The following is a 21182-nucleotide window of genomic DNA, read 5'->3' on the forward strand; positions in this document are numbered from 1 at the left end:
GCTCGCGACCGTGCGTCCGCCGCACGCGGGCGGGGCTAGGAGCGCGTGCCCGGGAGGCGCTTGGGTCGCCTGCAGCGGAGGCGAACCGGCTGGATGTGCAGCAGCAAGGAACCCAACCCCGCGGGAGCCGCTTCCTCCTCCGAGCACTCCCGGAGCACCCTCTCCTGCCCTGGCCGCCGGTCGCCGCGCGGAGAGGGCGTGTCAGCACGCTGCTGGGCGAGCGCCCACCCCACAATGGCTGCGAGTGCCGGGAACGGAGGGTGCACCGCCGCTCCCTGGGGACTTGAAAGGTGGCACGCTTAGCGCAGTGCCTAGCATATTATCGTGAGCGCTCGGTAGGGCGGGAAAACTGCTGTTGCTGCTACTGCAGCCTTCTGAGAAGAGGGCCGTTCGTTCTGTGATATCAGGACTGCAACGCCAGGCCCGACTGCAAACAGCAATCGTAATTTGTAATTAATTTGTAATTAACAATATGTAATTACGGAGAGTTTGGGGGCGTATCCTATGGCTGTAAGCCCAGTTCAATAAAAGTTGCAGAATGCTGGCAAAGCAGATTGATTTGCCCTTGCAAAATAAATGTATGCTGTGCTTCAGTTTCCGGGGATTGTTGACTGCCCCTGACTTGGACGGGTTTTTTGTCAGGCCCACTGAGGGGATTGGCTGTTGGTAATAACTGCAGAGAGCCCTGTTGGGAGATTTAACCTAGAAAGAGCACAAATGTGCCTAAATTGCTTTGTAGGCCGGTGGTTCATTTTCATAGCTCCACCGCCTAACTATAGCTTAACACCAAATAGGCAAGAAGGAAGGGAATCAAATGAAAGACTTTCAAAAGACGTCAAAACATAAGCCCCTAACTCTTGACTGCTCCCTAACTCTTGCCTGTGAAGCACAAAGTCCAACAAAAGGAAAATACTGGGGAGGAGACAAAAGAAATTACATGTAAAATGCTGTAGACTTGTGTCAGACTCAGTAATAGCCAAAGTTCTGGCTTTGAAAAACTGCTTGAATCAAAGGCATGGAGGGGCACATCACAGCCGCAGAAGATAATTTCCCCCCGGGCCACTCTGCCCAACTCTTAATCACAACTCCCTTTCAACTCTCTCCCAAAAATCATAAGGAGGAGTGTTACTTCTGGAATTAGCCAATCTCTTAGACAACTCTGCTGGGTCCTGCCCCCAAGGTTATTTGGGTGCCTAGGTTACATCTTCACCTTGCCAACAACGGTGTCTGACATACGGTTTGCTCTCAATCATTACCATTATTATGATTTTTAACACTATTGGTATTATATTGAACATGTCACCGTTTGTAGAGTCTGATTGCCTCAGTTCAAACTTCAGTTTACAACCTTCTAACTGTGTAACCTTGCGCCAAACCAACGGCCTCATTTTCCTCATCTGTAAGTGGAGATGAAGACTTACTTAATAGGGCTGTTAGGACTTTCACTTGCACTAATACATGTAAAACTAATATATTCAAAGCAGTTCCTAGCATATGGTAAATAACCACTCAATAAATCCCACTAACAGTAGTTTATTCATAATAGCCAACATGTGTGAACAACCTAAATGTCCATAATGGATGAATGGACAAAGAAGATGTGGTATATCCATATAATGGGATATTATTCAGCCCTGAAGGAAATCCTGCAATATGTGGCAACATGGATGCAACTTGAGGACATTATGATAAGTGAAATAAACCAATTTCAGGATAAATGCTGCATGATCCTATTTATATTAAGCACTAGCTAAAATACACAAACTCGTAGAACGGTTGCCAGGCGCTGGGGTTAGAGGAAGGTGGTAATGGAGAGTTGCTAACCAATGGGCATAAAGTCTCAATCACACAAGATGAGATAAGTCTACTGAAGAAGAGATTTTGAACAGGAAAGGGACAACATCAGAGTTGCACCCTCTGCATTACATTCTTTCCCCATGGGTGAGCATCCCTCAAACTCTCTCCTCTCTTTGAAATGCCCGGCACGCACTGGGAAGACATCAGCTGCATCATGATTAACATGCAGTTTCTCCCAGGAGTATGTGCTTTTTTTTTTTTTAACAGCTCCTAGGAGGAGGAACCCAGAGGAATGAAGCTCTATGAAAGGAATTTCAAATCTCGTGGTCTTCGAAAGGAGTTTGAGAGGCAATGAAGATTTCCCAAAGCAGTCCCCATAAGCCTGCTTCACCCAGTAGATGGTGGTGGGTCAGGATGCTTACCACCATCTCATAGATCTGTGACCTCTGGCAAGCTATTTGACCTCTGGATCCAGCCTCTATTTCCTTGTGGGTTTCTAACTAGTCCCAGGACTGAAATAGATATCAAATGCCTATCACGTAGTCATGCTACACAAGTGAGTTCCCTTCCCTACAAGCAGTGATTCTCAGCCCCAGGCGCACCGGGGCCCTGCCTGGTCCTCAGATTTGGCAACAGAGATCCCCTGGGGGAAATTTAAAACACCTGTGCCTCCGTTCCACACCCAGGGAGCCCGATTTACTTCACCTGGGCTTTTTAAAACTTCCCAAATGATTCTAATGTGCAACAAATTTGAGAATCTTGACCTAGGGAACTTTAAAAGGTACCCATGCTCAGGTCCTACCCCTAAACAATTAAAGCAGAATCTCTAGGGACTGGGCTCCAGATTTTTAAAAAAATGTATTATACATATTCTATTTCATCCTCATATAAGGACATATAGGCATGTATGTCTGTGTGCATATGTGTGTATTCATATTTGTCATTATTTGCTTTATCCAAATAGGCTCACATCACACACACTTTTCTGGATCTTGTTATTAACACTTCCTGTTAACACCTCTTACCATCAACAATTCCTATAGAAATCCCTCCAGGGCAATTAATAGTATTCCAATACATTTTTTTCTTTTAATTTTTTTTACTTTGATATAATTTCAGACATACAGAAATAAGCAAGAAGAGTGCAGAGATGTCCGCATTTACCCTTCCATAGAGTGCCCAAAGGTTAACCCTTTATGGTATTTCCCCCATGTCTCCATATGCTTTAAAGGCTCCTGGTGAGATCCCAGTTTAAGTCCAGGTTGCTAGAGGCCTCAGGGTTGCCAGACTTCAGGCCATTGTTTGTGAATCTTTGACCCTGTTAAGAAATCCCTGCCCAGAGGCTGCTGTGCAAGGTGGTTAAGAGGGTAGGCTCAGAGCCAGGCTGCCTAGGTTTGAATTCTGACTTCTTTCCTTCCTAGCTTTCTGTGCCTCAGTTTCTTCATCTGTAAAATGGATAATGGAAGTGCAAACTCCTAGGGCTGTGTGAGATCTAAATGGGATTACTTCCTCTAGTATTTGGCACACAGTGAGTATCCAACAAAGGTTAGCTAGTAATTTGTATTGGTCTTACCATGGCTCATCTATGAAATAAACTTGGGTCACACTTCTTCTCTAGTAGCAGACTGCTTTATGAGCCCCAAACCACTAAATCCCTTAGAAAAACTGGGGAGTTGGCAGTATATAAAAGTGTCTCAAAATCAGAAACTGAAGGCCATTTTAAAAATGAAACCAATAAGAATCAACAAATCCTATCTGTCGCAATGACTCATCCTAAGAGATGGTTTGTCTATGTTTGCAGATGGTGGCCTGGGATACGCCCCAAAATAATATAACCTTAGTGTGCAGAATGTGTCACTGAGGCAGGAGACTAATGAAAGAAGGTATATTCTCCCGAACCAACTGGTAGCCAGGCCAAAGTAAGGCTCTAGAACAGCAGGGTCACAAACCCAGGCCTGCAGGGGTCAGGCAGCATAGCTGTGTGAAGCAGGCCAACTGTAAGCTCACAAGCAGCGGGGCGGGGGTGGGGGGAGGGTGGGGGGACAGTGGAGCCCCGCCCAGCAAAGTGCTCCCTCAAGAGCTGGCTGACCCACAGTCCCAGGCCAAGTGGGAACGTGGGTCCTTAATCACTACATGTTCCAGTCCCCCCAGAGGGGCCGCCACTTTGGATCTTGATGTGAACTTTTCCAAAATCTGCGTCTTTTGAAATTTCCCAATTTTTAAAATCTCCTCTGAAGGCCAGTCTGTGGCTTCTGATCCTGGCAATCACATATGGGGTTTGGTTCACGAGGAAGTTGTACAAGAGGGGGGAAAAGTACAAGAATTTGCATTTCTCTGGGACTATTCAATGACGAGAGGTTACAGTTCTTGGGTCACCAGAAAAGGCTGTCTGCCCTGTCCTGGGGCAGGGTTGGTTTAGCCCATTCCTGAGACATTTCTTGAGCATCTACTGTATCCCAGGCCACACTTGTTTTCCCAGGAGCGTCTGGGCCCCTTCTCCCTGCATACATTCTCCCAAGCTGCGTGCTGACTACTAATTTAGCACAATTAGCCACCTTGATGCTGAGAGTGGCACTTGCAGGTGAGCAGATACGCCCGCCACAAATTACAGAAGAAGATTGTCCAGGATCCGATCTCTTCCTCTTCCCAAGCTTAGCTTTTCTGTTCCATACAACACCAGTGAGAAAGAAGGGGCATCGCGTAGGGAAGATATGAGTTCTGGTTAGACAGAAGCAACAGAGTGAAAAGGCTTATTAGCAAACTTTCCTTTTAACATACACGTGAAGCACCTGAAAAACATCTAATTCTAGCTAATTAATCAGAGGCATCTGAGTTTTCCTAAAAATGGAAAATATTACACAGTCTGCAAAAACCAGCATCTCTCTATGTAAACATTTTACAGCGATTTGGAGTAGATTCACAGAATGGTGGGACCATCACCACAACCAATTTTAGAACATTTTCATCAGAGCGAATCCTTCCCCATTAGCCGTCACTCCCCACTTCCTCAGACCTCTCCATCCACAGCCCTAGCCATCTACTCATCTACGTTCTGTCTCAATAGATTTGCCTATTCTGGACATTTCACAGAAATGAAATCCTGCATCGGCCTTTCTCACCTGGCTTCTTTCACTTAGCATAATATTTACAAGTTTCATCCACTAGAGCATGTTTCTGGACTTCATTCCTTTTATGGCTGAATAATATTCCATTGCATGGATATACCACCCTTGTTTATTCATTCATTCATTGATGAACATTTGAATTGTTTCTATTTTGATGATTATGCATAAAACTACTATAAACATTCATGTGTGAGGTTTTGTGCGGACATATGTTTTCCTTTCTCTGGGTATACACGTAGAGTGGAATGGCTGGGTCATACAGAAAATCTATTTGTAACCTTTCGAGGAATTGCCAGACTATTTTCAAGTAAATGGATTTTTATTTCATCTAATTCATAAGGTTTTTCACAACATGAATTAGCTCTGATGAACTCAATGTCAGTCTATTCATAACAGTGACACCACTGTCTGCATCATCCCCAACGAGTCATTTGGTTGTATGCTAAATCTCTCTGTTACCTAGCATTGCACCCACAGCAAATTGTTTATTAATCTGATAGCATGATTTTAGAAATTTTAAAATTTATTTGAGAGCAAGCCCATTGTTGAGCTGTTTCTAGCACTAAGACAAACAAAATTATACGGTGGCCAATTCACATTCTGCCTATACATCTGTCGCTCATACGTTTGACTAGCGGTAGTCTATTACTGAGAATTTGTTAACCCTGGACTCACTGACAAGGCTAAGATTCTTCACCCACAAAGCTGAATTCTGGTTTGTTTGGACAGCAGAGAATATAAAATGACACAGGAATTAGGCATGCACTGGGGCAAGGTACTAAACACCAGCAACTTGACACCACTAGTCTCTGCTGTGTCCACTTTGCACACTTACGTGATGGAGGGGGCTCAGGGCTTTCTCTCTCCAGCAACTCCACAGGCACGCCTACAATTTCAGGAGGTGTTGCCAGGGCGGATGCAAGCTTCCCTCTCCTGTGTCTTGAAAGCTTTTCTTTCAATCAACAGCATAAATAGGGGCGTGGGAGACCTGTCTTTCATGTGCGAGGGTGGATGGGGCGTGGTTCTGGAGTCCGAGAGATTTAAATTCAAGTCCTCGTGTGTCCATATGACAGCTGTGTCCATGAGCAGATTACTTGACCTCCTGTGCCACGGATAAAATGCAAAATATTCTTACTTCTAAATCTTAAAGATTAGAGATAATGTAGTTACCGAGCCTAAGCTGTAACAGGAACTCAAAACTCTGTGTGTGTGTGTGTGTGGTTCTTAACCAGACTGCTGGCTTTGGGGTAACAGAGGTGAATTTAGGCCTCTGCACCAGGAGACATTTAATCAATTGTTTCAAAGCAGTTCTGCCTTGTTTACTTTTAATAATAGGCTTGTTTGCTTTTAATAATCAGACCCAGACCCAGCCCTTCCATTTTCTAAAGCTTGTGAGCAAATGAATGCTTGTGAACTGAGGCCCAGCAGCAGTCTCTGCAGCCGCAAGTGGCCAGCGGCCAGCGGCCACAGGCAACAAGTGAAAACAGGTTGTGTGCAGGGAGACATTTCATTTGCAGGGGGTAATGATATTTACCTGCGATCCTATCCAGTAGCTTCAAAGGTGGTGGCAAGCATTACCCAACTAATGAGCATGACACCCCCTGGGCCCCTGGCCCCGAGGCAGGAATGATGTTATGTAATATCTTCCCAACGATGCCCATCAGAAGAGAGAGGGAGAAAAACCCCTGCCCACCTGAGCTTGACTAGCTGTGCGCTCTCCGGAGAGTCAGAGATCCTTTCCGGGCCTCACTCTCCTCATTTGTAAAATGAAGGGTGATAGTCCAGGTGATATTAAAGGTGTCTTCCGTGTGACTGGGGCTGACCTTCAATCCTGATTTTAGACTCACTCTCGACCTTTGTTGGCTTTATAGATATAGCTGTTTGTGTCTGTGTCCGTGGGTGTATATATATGATTATGTTTTGGAGACAGCTGGAAAAAGCCGAATGCTTAATGCCCTCCCTCCCCCCTACCTTGGACCTCACTACCTTAGACCCCTGGACTCTCCCTATCACCTTGTCTGTCCCTCGACAAGTGTCTGTGTCTGTGGGTGTATATATATGATTATGTTTTGGAGACAGCTGGAAAAAGAGATGAGGGAGGAGATGGGTGCTGTTTGCTCCAGGCGGTGACTCAAGAAGGCATTCCCAGTGAAAGAAGAAAATTGGAGCGCCTGGGTGGCTCAGTCGGTTAAGTGTCCAACTTTGGCTCAGGTCATGATCTTACGGTTGGTGAGTTCGAGCCCCTCTGTGCTGACAGCTCAGAGCCTGAAGCTGCTTCAGATTCTATATCTCCCTCTCTCTCTGCCTTCCCCCACTCATGCTCTGTCTCTCTCTCTCTCAAAAAAAATAACAATAAACATCAAAAATCAAAAAGAAAATCACTTCCCGAATGCTTAATGCCCTCCCTCCCCCCTACCTTGGACCTCACTACCTTAGACCCCTGGACTCTCCCTATCACCTTGTCTGTCCCTCGACAAGCAGAAGGAAGCACGACCATGAGCTTGCCTCAGCTGCAACAGGGGCACATCTTCCCCCCCAAACTTGTTTATATTTATCTTACTCCAACTGTATTTTAACCTAAACATCGAAGTAGGAAAGACCTACCCATCATCTCACACTTCCTATAGACATGTGTTTTCCAGAACAAATTCAACCCCAATCATCAAATGAAAACAGATTTCCACAGAGTTGTTCCCCATAATCTAAATTTTTCTGATAAGGAACTTAATACTTCATATGGCAACTAGTCCCTTTTTGATCATAGCTATTTATTTGAAATAATATCTTTATCCTGAGTTGGATTCTATTCCCCTTGTTGCAGTGAAGTTTCTTTAATTTTTTTTAATTAAAAAATTTTTCTTAAGTTTATTTCTTTTGAGAGAGAGACGATTCCAAGCAGGCTCCACACCATCACTGCAGAGCCCGATGTGGGGCTCCAACCCACAAACCGTGAGATCGTGACCTTAGCTCAAACCAAGAGTCAGACTCAACGGGAGTGAGCCACCCAGGGGCTCCTGCAGTGAACTTTCTTAAGGATTTGTAATCAAGGCACCATCATTTCTTTAACTCCATCTCTCAGAGGAAGAATGCAAATAGCCACACAATTTACATAAATGTTAGCCACTGGGTGTCAATAAATTATTATTACAGAAATTATGTATATCGTATAAACTATTCTATTTATATGTTCTATTCCATAATACAGTTTCTGCTTATAGTTTAATACATAATATAAAATATAAAAATAAGTAGAAAACTGGATTAATTTAGACAAAGCAGTTCTCTCAGGGGACTCATTCATGAAAATGGAAAGATCTTTTATCAAGTAATTTCCCCCCGGGGGGCCTTTAAATAGCAATCTCCCCCATCTTGATTCAATCTGTAGCAATCCCATTTAGCTGCATTCCTGGACCATCTCTTTGCCTAAAGCAAGGTAAACTGTATTGGTAACCATTTGGCTCTCTGTTCTTTATCCCTGACTTTCTACTAATTCGTTTGACCATTAATCGGGCTTTCCCCGCCCCCCCACCCCTCTGCCTTTGCTCTGTTTGCAGGATAAGCACGGAGTTAGGGCCATTCCTCCAGCTGTGAGGATTTTCCGGAAGCACACAACCCGAAGGGACATTGTCGTTTTGACAGAAATGATTAATTGAATAACTCCGTCGAAAATGATATGCCGTTTTAAAGACCTAATAGCTGATCGAGTTAGACTTCACCTAGTAGCCTGGCTGTGAACAAAGCCCAGAAGAAAAAAAAATTTTTTTTTAAAGAATCCTATTAATGACTTTCTTTAAGTGCGCGATGCATGATAGACAATAACATTTCTATAATTTTTTATAATATTCATTCACATTTGCATTACTCTACACAGTTGATGAAGCATTTTCACAAATATTGTCACGGCTCTCACGGTGTCAGCGTGTCAGAGAGGCGGTGGGGTGTAAGGGGGTGCGGGGGTGGGGTGGGGGAGAGTGGGGGATGGCCCTGAAAGTCCTCAGCTGGACTCTGAGTCCCAGAAGCGGCAACAAGCTTGGTGCTCTTGACTCCCCAAAGGCACCGGCTAGGAAGTGACAGAAATGGCACCAGGACCCAGGACTCTAATTTGAAATCTCTTTTAACCGCACCATCTCCCGAGCATCACCGCTAAATCCACCTTGGTGGCCCTCTCTTACTCAAGAGAGGAGGGCACACCGACTGGGAAGTGTCTGGCCATTGAGGGCCCAGAAGTCCAAGCGAGATAGCTGGCCACAATAGCATCTGAGTCCCAAGATGCATGACATTATTTCCCGATATTGTAAAGGAATGTGTTCCTTTCTGTGGGGCCTTCATGGAATTTACTGCATGAGGTCCACACATCCCTATGAACCACCAAGCCTATGCAAAGAGAGACTGAATATATAGTGTCCAGATCATATTAAAACAAACAAACTTTGAGCCAAAATCTGCCCAGGAAACACATCTTTTATCTGCCTTTATCAATAAACAACCCAGGTGGCCAGCCTGCCCCAAGATAGATTTTCTAGAAGCCAGATTTCTATCTCTAGTGGCAATCCAGGAAGCTAAACAATAATTCTGTAAAAATTGGCCCCAAGTGTCTAGAACTTGATAACTGATACCCTCCCTGCTCCCCCCTTCCAACTTGGGACCAATCAGACAGCTACATACGCACGCCGAACCAATAGGATTCCCTGCTTCTAGTTCGCCCGCCTCCAGCTTCCCAACAGCCTCCAATCAGGACACACCTAACGCTGGGGTTCCTTCCACAAGGAAGCCCTCCCAACTCTGCCGGCCTGTCCATCTCTGCCAAAATGCAAGTGAGGAGCGGCTGACTTTCTTGCGATGGCATATAAATAGCCTTTGCGTTTCTCATTTGGTTGGTCTCCATTTATTTGCAGGGTATACATAAGAGATGTAATACGGCTCATTCAAACACATACCACTTCCTTCACATATTTGTAGCTGCTGTTGCAATGTAGATCCTAGTCCAGGCTCTGCCACCAAATGCACATCTAAGATCAGTAGATTCATTCGTTCTTTTTTTTTTTTTTTTAAGATTTTATTTTCCAGCAATCTCTACACCCAAGGCAGGGCTGAAACTCACAACTCTGAGAGCAAGTACTGCCTGCTTTTACGACTGAGCCAGCAGGCGCCCCTCGTTTGTCTTTCTGAGTGTTTCCAATACACACAGCTCTGCCTTTCTCCTTCCTAGTTCTCGGTGTCCTTACTTGTTCAAGGCCAGGCCTCTGTCCCCCTGGCCTGCAGTGATAATAACCAGAGCAGCCACCATCACGACCAAAACGCACTGAACCGAATGGTAGCTCTGTTCTGCATACTTCACGAGAGTTACCTCGCGTCAGCCTCTGGCTGGCCCCACGAGGTGGGTGCTAGTTGCAGATGGGGAAACTGAGGAATGGCAGAGTTAAGGAACTTATTCAAGATCATGCAGCTGGTGTGATGGAACCAGGATTCTACACAGGCAGTTTGACGACAGCCCCTGGACTCCTCCCACTACAAGCCCCCTGCAACGTCAACGGCATACAGGCAGAGGCCGTGGCTGCCTGTTCCCCACTGCATTTCCAGCACCTGCTTCAATGCCAAGTCCATAGTACAAGCCTAGCAAGTATTTGGGGAATGAATGAATGGCTTTTGTCTCATCTGTACAGGGCCTAACAAAACATTTCATACACACTGGAAGTTAATACTATTCAATGCCCCTGATTGTGTTCAGTTTTCTCCCTCGTTATTGTTAACAACCAAAGAGAAAGGCTTTACTATACACAAATAGTAGTTTGTTTGCCCTGCCCCCATCGGGCTTTTGTTCATGTTTACCTGACATCTAGTCATGCCTTTTGTTATACTTCGACATTGTTATATTTTGATGCCTAGTTGGATGAAAAGGACTATTTGTTTCAATAGGTGTTAGGGAAAAAAAAAGAGAGAGATCATCTGCTTCCTTCCCACCCAGATCTATGTCCATAATTTGCTCCTGTCTCCCTTAGGGTGTGTTGTTTTTACTCCTCAATTAGTGGCTTTGCCATGAACACGTCCAAAGAGCCATCACCCGTGGGTCTTACCCTTTCTCTGGAGCTCACCAACTTCTCCTTGACACCATTTGCAGGAGGCGCTACTAAGTTTACAGCCTCATGAACAGCGGCTCTGTGAACCCAATTCGCCCACATTGAATGCTGTGGGATCCTGTTCGCTGCCAGCAGCTTTTTTTGGGTTGTTCATTTCCCCTGCACGGCACTAATAGCTTTTTCAGACATCTCCAGGGATGTGGACTATTTTGCATTTGTGAGCCACCTTTACGGAAAGGACCTGCGGATCTGAAGTGCCCTGTGACCACTTACTCAGCTGGAGATGTGTCAAGGCCTCGTTCACCAGAAAGTGGAAACGCGTGGTCAGTGTGACATTGTGAATGTCCCTGTGGCACTGGACGGTCACACAGGACTCCGGTGTGCCTGAAATAATGTCAGGAAAAGGGAGTTTTACTGATTCAAAGGATTGTTCTGCAATCTCTTTAAAGCAGGGTGGGGGGCTAAAAAGGGAAGTGCAGTTGTGAGTGGGGGGAGTGGGAAGCTAAGAGAAAAGGAAGTGTTTAGTCTGAAGTCTGGAAGATTGTGCCCTTCCAAAGTAGGGCGGGGGGGGGGGTCCACCCAGCCCCAGGGTTATCACCCCACGATGCGTCCGTCCTGATCATCACAATGTCAGGCTGAGAGATGTTTCCAAGCTAATTTGGGCACCTTGTCTGGGCCAGGCCCTTTCCCTGTTTAACTGTCACAGGATTGCTCTGTGAGAGTTGCTGCGGCCTTAGTTTATACTTGGGGAAAGTGATGCCCAGGGAGATCACACAGCCTGGCCAATGTCATACTGCTTAGTGACAGGGTCGGTAATCAAATTCAAGGTTGCTGGGTGCCAGAGCTGGGTTTGCCCTCTGTGCCACCCACGTGCTGTCAATGACAGGCAAACCAATCAGGGACAGTGACCATAAAGACCTGTTGCATTTCCTCAGTCTAGCAGACAGTGCTCTTTTTGTTATTTGGGGGATCCCTCCCCGTGGCATCTAGTGGTAAAGTTCCTTTCAAACAAGAAGGAACAGTGCATTCCCTTGTAGGAAGCTGAATTCTCTATGACAACCTTGATGGGGAAGGGTGCCCCAGAAGATAGAGTCAATGGTGGGCAGTGTGGGGAGGAAAAGAGACAGCAGGAAGAGCTGGCCAGAGAGCTGAGTCATCATGGGTGCTAAACCACAGAAGAGCCTGAGGAGGACCTGGTATTTGTTTGTTTCCATGACTCCAGACCCACCCTGGCAGAATCAGTTTCCCTAGGGTGCTCCCTTAGGCTCTAGACATTCTTTTCACTATCAGTAATTTGCTGAGTGCATCAGCATGCTGGTGTTTGGTTAAGATTAGTCCTACTGCACACAGTCACACAAACACACGCAGTGGCTCAACGAAGGCAGAAGTTTTATCTGTTTGTTGTGTAAAAGTCTACAGGCTGGCTGTGCAGGACAAATATGGCGGCTCTGTGGTGTCATCAGAGACTCAGGCTCTGTCTTTCCGCTCTTCCCTCCCATGTGTGGCTTCTTTCTTCCTCAAAGCCACCTCATGGTCCAAGATGGCCGCTGGGGCCCTTCACAGGATGGAGAAGGGTCCTTCCCAAATGAGTCAGCTACTGTTAAACAGCCTTCCAAGAAATGCCAAATAATGCTGCTATTTATACCACATCAGCTGGGATGTATTCAAAAGGTCACCTTTGCCAGCAGGAGTGGCTAGAAACTCTTGTTGAACTGGGGGGATTGCTGGACACAGATATGCGCAGCTAAATATGAGGACTTACTGGGGCTACTGGGTGGCTCAGTCAGTTAAGTGTCCCACTTCGGCTCAGATCATGAACTCACAGTTCATGGGTTCAAGCCCCACACCAGACTCTGTGCTGGCAGCTCAGAGCCTAGAGCCTGCTTTGGATTTTGCATCTCCCCGTCTCTCTGCCCTTCCCCACATGTGCTCTGTCTTTCTTTCTCTAAAAAGTAAATAAACATTAAAAAAATTAAAAATGAGGACTTGCTAATGGAAGAATGGACATTCTAACAGACCAGGACTCAGTAAACTATGGCCCGCAGGCCAAATCTGGCCTACGGCCTGTTTTGGGAAATAAAGTGTTACTGGAACACGGCCAGGTTCATTTGTTTATATATTTCCGACAGCTGTTTTTGTGCTATGACAGAGTCGAGTAGTTGTGATGAGAAGCATCCTGCCAACGCTAACTGACACTTTAGAGAAAACGTTTGCTGATTCCTGGAAGAGACGACAGGCAGCATGTGGACAAATGGCCCACAGTCAGATACTGGGCTCTGTACCTGCTACATAGATGTGGGTTCTGTCCTCAGGTAGCTTACCGTTCCGTGGGTGAGACAGCCAAGGAGACCTCTCATTACAATGTGGTGTGATGGGTAGAACAGAACTCTGTTCAGGCTGCTGAACCATCCACAGAGCCAGAGGCAGACCACCTACAATGGACTGCAGAGATGGGAGGTCAGGCAAGCTTTCCAGGTGAGCTTGAGGGATGAGAACCAGAAAAGAGAGAGAAGACAGAATTCTAAGAAAAGGGAAAGCATATCAAAGTGACATGCCCGACACGACACATTCTTCCCTCTGTATGTCCCGGTTTCCCATGAGTCTGTTTGCTCCAGGGATCACGCATCTTCACCTCCCCAATTCCCAGGGCTGTGTGTGCATTGCACCCATGTACATAGCGCCCACGTCTTGCACGTGCTCATCAGTTAGCTGCTCACATGTCGGGATCCTCTGCAATCTCATTATCCTGAGTCTTGGGGACCTTGGCCCACTGAGCTAGAATTTAAATAGAGTGTGAGCAAGGGATGCCGAGTTCCAGGGCCAAGTTCAGTAATCACCAGATAGAAGCAAGGTCTCTGAATTAAAACCCCAGCCCCAGCACTTCCTACCTTGCGTGACCCTGGGCAAGCATTATGACATTTCTTCATTGATAGCAATGGGAATTGTGTCACGAATTTGTACAGAATTCCTCAGTCTCAGAGCTATTGCCATTTTGTACTAGACAATTCTTTGCTGTGGGCACTGTCCTGTGCATTGCGAGGAGCATAGCAACGTCCATGACATCTACCCACTAGACATCAGTAGCATCCCTGTAGTTGTGACAACCCAAACTGTCCCCTAACATTGTCAAAGTCCCCCGGTGCTGGGGAAGAGGGGAGGCCAAATCACCCCTGCTTGAGAACTGATGAGCTAGTAGCAATGATTAAATGAGATAGTACATATATTACATGTGTAAGCAGTCAATATGGCAACTGTAATCATGACCATCCCTGGTGTCCAGGAAATGTAAGCTCAAAGAGCAAATACACGTCATGCAAGAACAAAAATCTCCCGGAAGTGATTTCTGGTTTTAGGCTGGCAAGCGCAAGCAAGGCCGTCTTAGCTGTGACAAATATTTTCTGTGCAATCCGCCTGTCATGTGTGGCATTATGTTAGGAATGTTGGCTGAGAGGCATCATCAAGTGAGTTGTCAGTGACATCTGTTGTCTTGTTGCCGGATTTCGTTTGGGGGGAAATACCCGCCCCCACTCTCAGCCCTGTGCTTCTCATGAAGGTGACCCTTGCATTGGTCACCAAGGTGAATCACAGGCATAAGGGCCAAGGCACTTGGGGAAGTCCATTCTCCCTGCCACAGTGCTTAGTCCACGATTGGGAACAGGACTCAAGCCAGGACCCAATCCAAAAATCCCAGGGATTTGCTTGGACAGCTCTGGAGATGGACTTGAACGTGCCAGGTCATGATCTAGACTGTACCTGGGAACGGCGGCCATGTCTAAGAATAAGGCCCACACATGGAGGGCAGAGTTGAGCAAAGAGACAGAGAAGTAGAGTGCTCGGATTTTTGTCTCAACTCCTGTATTCAGCAATGCCTGAAACCCATTTTTTTCACCAACTCTTCGTATTCTTAAGCTAATAAATTTCACGTCTGCTTGTTCGTTTGGGCTAGTTTTTCTGTCCTTGAAACAAGGTCCCCCTGTCTTAAATGATCCTTGATTCTGATTATATTAAGAGCAAAACACTTCATGAGTCTCTTCGCACAGTTTGAAAAATGGGTTCCAGCTCATTCCTCTGGAGCTCTTTCAGCCCCGCTGGTCTCGCTGTGCCGGTTTTGCCTCAAGGCAGGCTTCTCTGGTAGCAAAGGCGGGTTGGTGGCTCCAGGTTTCATGTATACACACCACCGGGAAAGAGAGAGGAAGGCGTTTCACAGTTCAAAACCAGCAAACAGAAGTCCTGGGCTTCCCTGTGGTTAGACCCCCTTGGATCAGGTGCTCAACCCTAAACCGAGGTGACGGGTAGGGGATCTCCTTGGTTCGTAGCCAAGGCCTAAAGCTGGATCCATGGGGGCTGGCCGGGGGCCGTCCAGAGCTCAGAACCGCTACCCACTGGGGAAAGGGCATGGGTCCTGGGAGGCATGCTCACTGCTCACTTGAAAGCAAGAAAGTAATATTAAATGTCAACTAAAATGTCACCTTTGAGTGGCACCTTTCAGCTTTTTTTCATTGGATGTCAGTATTCCTTTCTTGGTCTCTTTCAGGATTTGCTAGTCAATATGTTAGCAATTACATTTTGGCAGTTAAGAGTTGCTTGCCTGACATCTATTTTCCTTGTTAGACAATTTGGATTGAGAGCAAATCCAACATCTTTTCTTTTCCTCAACATAGCCCCATACTCAGTGGAGGCTGGGTGTATTTATTTATTTGTTTACCATATACTGTGGCTTTATGTTACTCAAGATTTCCATGAGGATTATGCCAGTAGTGATCTTTCTGGCATAAGAGCCAAGGGGCTCTCTTCTGAATCAAAGAAAGACACAGGCTGATAGTTGGGCAAATAATGGGAGCCTGTTGTTTTTGAGAATTATTTGATTAGCAACACAACTGGCCTATCAGCACTAATCTGCCCATGAACTTCAGTCCAGATATTGAAAGGCTAGATCTGAAATGAGGCAGAGGTGTATTAACTAAGTACACTAGTTGCTTTCACTTACCAGGAGGTGTTCTATTTTGTTGTTGGTTTCTCTCTATTTTTTTTTTTTACCCAATTAAATTTATTCCCCCACAAAGTAAGGGCAAAGAACTTCAAGCCAGCTTGCCAAGAGTCTAATAAACCTCTGAATTGTAATTCCAAGATGGAAGTTCCAGTCTTTCCTCCAAATTTAACTGAGTGTAGGACCCTGAAAAAGTTCCTTTATCTGTATAAACCTCAGTTTCCTCATCTATAGAATGGGGATATCAGGATTAACCATGTTGTAGAGTTACTGGGAAAAATGAATGACATAATGTCCGTTAAGTCTAACTCATGGAAAGTGCTCAGCACTGCTAGCTGTTAATGTGGTGGCTCTTCTTATCATTGAGTGTGCGAGTTTGGACAACTCAGACCAATCTACCAAGGCAGCAACTTCTTCATTTGTGAAACAGGACAAGAGGCCCCCTCCTGCACAAGGCTGTCTCGAAGAGCACGCTGTAGGCGTTGACTCACGTTAGCGCCAATTCACTTCCACCCATGCTCAGCCCAATGTGGGATGGGAGGGAGGGCGTCCTCCATTCCCCTATCCTTCTCATCTGTGGAAGAGGCATTCGAAACCCTAAAGTTGGACAAATAATTAGGAATCTAGGGCAAAGAAACCCGAGTTTCTAGGTGTTAGAGCGGCATTACGGTTGAGATCTGATAGTCACAGACCGAGCAATCCAGCGTCTGTGTTTCCTGTTTCAACCACCACCGACCACATTAGGCTTTCAGACAAATCTGTGGACAGTAAGGTTGAAACTTTAGTTGGAACAGGAGAGAGAATGTGTGTGGGCAGCTGCAAAATGCCCTGACTTACGTCTGTGAAACACACTGCTGGCCGTGGCAGGGAAACCCTGATGTGTTTTTGTAAGTTGTTGAAGTCTTTCTTCCCTTTGGAAACTCCCAGTTACCTTATGCGTTTCTTCTTCCTGTATCACAGGCTACTGTTTAAGATGGCAGATGGGACATCTGGAAGCTACTGGCCTGAAAAAGATTCACAGCCTGACATGCCCCTTTGGCTTCCGGAGAGTAGTTTATGCGTTAGTGGGTGTGTTGGGGGGATAAGAGGGGTCTATACTCTTACTATTCATTTCTGTACCCCAACCCTAGCACGGTGCCTGATGTAGGCCCCTGGCTACAAGTCTGACAAGTGAGGGAGAAAGGAAGAAGCCACTAAATTAAATAGATGAATGCACAAACGGCAAATCCTGACCGATAAGAGTTTATAACCTATTGATGACTGAGAATTTCCAGGCTGGCTGGAGACTTGTTTTGACTTTTACTGACTTGTACTTACAAGCAAGGCCAAGGGGGAACCTGTTTGGGCCAGCTGATCTCAGTTCTCAGTTAGGATATTGAGTGGTGTGAGCCCAGGCAGAAGGACCATATACCTGTGAGCTTGTGTGTGTACTTGGCGAGTGTCCAGGGCCAGTCAGTTCAGCTTGGGGACAGGAGCACAAAGCCACTGCTGCTGAGCCCCTCTGTAAGGTCATTGCACTCAGATTAGGGAGCATGACATTATTCCCTGGCCTTCCCAGCACTTCATGCTTAGGAAAATTCCTGTCTCTCGTAACACTATAGAATACAGGCTCAGGGAAGATTGGATCTGGAAAGAGCCAGTGTTTTTCCACCAGGCCCACTGGTCATCAGCATCAGAATTACCTGGGATCCTGGGGCGCCTGGGTGGCTCAGTCCATTAAGCCTCCAACTCTTGATTTTGGCTCAGGTCATGATCTCGCGGTTCATGAGTTCAAGCCCCATGTTGGGCTCTGCACTGATGGTGCGGAACCTATTTGGGATTCTCTGTCTCCCTCTCTCTGGCCCTCCCCCATCCTTTCTCAAAAATAAATAAATAAAAATTAAAAAAAAAAGATTTACCTGGCATCCTGATTCATTCTACACATGATAAAAATGTGACTTTCCTAAGGTCACACAGCTAGTTTGCCCCAGATGGTGATTGTGCCTCGGTAACATTAGAGCTGGACATGCTGTCACAACGTGTTTTCATGTCTATTCTCAACCACTCTCCTCCTGACAACACAGAATTATTTGTTTTCATGTTAGAAGGAAAAGCAGTTTTATTTGTATTTCTGTCTTAGTGGCCAGACATGACCTTCTCAAAAAAGGTACCACTAACCTATGTAGCACCTTTGTACACATTCGTAGAAGCCACCCTTTCTTCCGGGAGGATGTGGGCCTGGCCTGTGTGACCAAAGTGCAAGCTGGACTTTGGCCCTTATTCCTGCTCTTGATCAAATGGCTTTGGGAAGTTTCCAACCTGCACAACTGTGCATGCAGCCCTGTTCTCAAGATGACGAACTTGTCCTGTACTTTGGTTTGTATTCCCCAGTCTCTAGCATAGAGCTGGGCTTGTAAGTATTTTTAAAAAGGTGACCGAATTGCTCAAGGTTACCTGGTTGATCAGCACTAGATCTGGAACCTCTGATTCTTGGCAAGGCCTCAGGCTGCCTTATGCAGGAGACCACAAACTTCAACCTGGTATTCTCTCCATGTTCCACCACTGGGGAAAGTGGCCAGAATACTTTAGTTCTCCAGAAATAAAAACCCCTGGGGTGACCCCTGAAAACCAATATTCAAAGTCAAGCCTGCACTTGGAGTGACTACTGCCCCCCAAACTCAAATGTGAGCACTGGAAAGTATAGGTAGAAATAGCCTGCAGGAATCCAAATGCTGACCTCTGTGTTTGGCAAAAGTTAAATAAGAGTTTTTAGACAGGGAGCAAAGCCTCTCCCCGCCCCCAACTCCATGCCTGCCTCTGCTCCCCTTGGAAGGTGTGAGCGCCTGAGGAAGTTTCCTGAGCAGCTGTGCCTGGCCCGTAATCATGGGAGCAACACTTTTGCCTTGTAATAAACATGTAATCCTTAGCCCTTTTATTTCACTGCTAAACGTTATCACAGAGAGGTGGCCCGTTTCCACTGAAGCTGTTCCCGAGGAGAATTTCCATTGCTCAAGGATGGAACATTCTTAGCTCTGACTGTATACATAGCAATAGTCAGCTCGCACTGAGCTCTTCTCTGGGGCTCAGGGCTTCACTGGGTCCTCCTATTTCCTCCCCACATTCACCTGTGAGGTAGGCATCCTTATGCTCATTTTAGAGATGAGGAAATGGAGTTGGAGGAGTTAAGTAAACCACTCAAGGTCACACAGTTTGTAAGTGGTGAAGACAGGACTGGGACTCGCACCCCAGGGTGTCTAACCACCAAGCCTGTGTCCCTAACTCTCCTGCTACCCTGCCCTTAGTCTTTTTTGACGGTGTCCCACACTAGGTGCGGAGAACAAAGGCCTGCAGAGAGCTCTGTTTTCTGTTTGCTTGGCTACACGTATTAAGTGCTTGCTGTGTGTCCAACCCCGAGCTAAGCGGCTGCCTTGGGTTGACATGCATTTCCTTTTCCTACTCAAAGCAAGCCTGTGAGTCAGCACCATAGCTCCCACTTTCCTTGTGAGAAGGTCCAGTGAGAAGGTGGGATTCCAGTTCTAGCTCTACATGACTCTAAAGCTGGTCCTCCCCCAAAAGGCCAGTGTTTCTCAACGCGTGGTCCATGGGTCACCCTCATTTACCTCTGGTGGCACATATGGAAATGCAGATTACTGACCCACATTCAGTAGGAGCCAACTTACTAAATCTGCACTCCTGCCCCAGGGGCGTCCAGGGTGGTTCAGTTGGTTAAGCGACCGGCTCTTGGTTTCAGCTCAGGTCATGGTCTCACAGTTCATGGGATCCTGCCCTGCATTAGGCTCTGCGCTGACAGCCAGGAACCTGCTTTGGATTCTCTCTTTCAAAAATAAATACACATTAAAAAAAAAAAAAACCCTCATTTCCACATCTTGGTGCTGGCAACATGGGCATGCTCACTTCTGAAACTTCATGCAGTTGTGCATTTCTGATCTATCACTTTCCTCCGTGTCTGTGACATCTTCACAGAACTTTGCCTCCTTTGCTCCACTATCTCACACGTCACGGTGTCACATTTTCAACCTTAATTCACACGGGACGCCACAGTGCGCCGGGTCTGAAAAAGCAGGCTATGAGACTGTCCCAGAGTCACCTCTTCCCTGCCTAAGGCTGTCATGCAAAGGTTACTGGCAGATCTCATTTTCTTCTCTCCAGATAATTCCTCCAAAATAGATCACCCAACTGCCTCACTCTGAAAACTTCCATCATGTTCTTTCAGCCCTGAAACCCAGATCATTACAAAACAGTCCCTTGGGGGTCTCCTGATGGCTTATCATCCGAGTTTCTACCACTAGGTCATGGAGGGTGGTCCCCGAGACTTCTCCTTTTGGGCTTATTCCGTCCATGATTCACTCCTTGACTAACATCACCTGTTCTTTCCCCCTTAACACTTGGTGAGGGTTTCCCCTCTTCTTCTGTCTTCCTCTGCTCCTTCTAGAACCTCAGTAGAGCCCATATCAGAAACATTTTTACTCTATGATCTCTGTTAACTGACTTTCTTATTCATAGACATTTACTGAGCACCAGTACATACAAGGAACTCTGCTGGGGACAAGAATTTAGAAAATAAATAGGACATGGCCCCTTTTCTCATGGAACGCACAGTGTGTCTCTAAGTCACTTTTGGCAAATGCGACTCCTTTTAATAAATAATACGTTGTGGTTGATGAGGACACTGATCCCAGAGGAGAGGAAGAAAGAGGAGGGGGGAAGGAGGAAGAGGAGGAAGAGGAGGAGACCATGACATTGTTTGAGCCCTTTCTCCATGGCAAGCCCTCTGACAATCATTGAAATGTAGGACTCATTTCCCTCAACAACTGCTAGAGGTAGGGACTATTGTTACCTTCCTTTTACAGATGAAGAAAAACAGACGAAGAGAAGTCGAGGGATTGTCCCAAGCTCACACAGTCCGTGGAGTCTCACTCCAGACGAGATCGGGCACGTTCAGGGTGGTATGGACATAGACCGTGGAGTCTCACTCCAGAGACAGGCCTGTCTAATGTTTTCTTAGAGGCTTCAGACCATCACGTGAGCAGTATTGAAAGTGCAGGAAAAAGGAAAGAGGATGAAAGATGAGAAACAGGAGCCTGATGAGAGTAGAATTTTCCTCCACCTGACTCCAGACGAAGAGAATCTGCAGTGTATGCTGGCTGCGGTCTTATCTGTCCTGTCTGAAGGAGAGCATTTCCCCCAAATCACAGA

The sequence above is a fragment of the Suricata suricatta genome, chromosome 15 (assembly GCF_006229205.1).
Source record: "Suricata suricatta isolate VVHF042 chromosome 15, meerkat_22Aug2017_6uvM2_HiC, whole genome shotgun sequence".
Taxonomy (NCBI): domain Eukaryota; kingdom Metazoa; phylum Chordata; class Mammalia; order Carnivora; family Herpestidae; genus Suricata; species Suricata suricatta.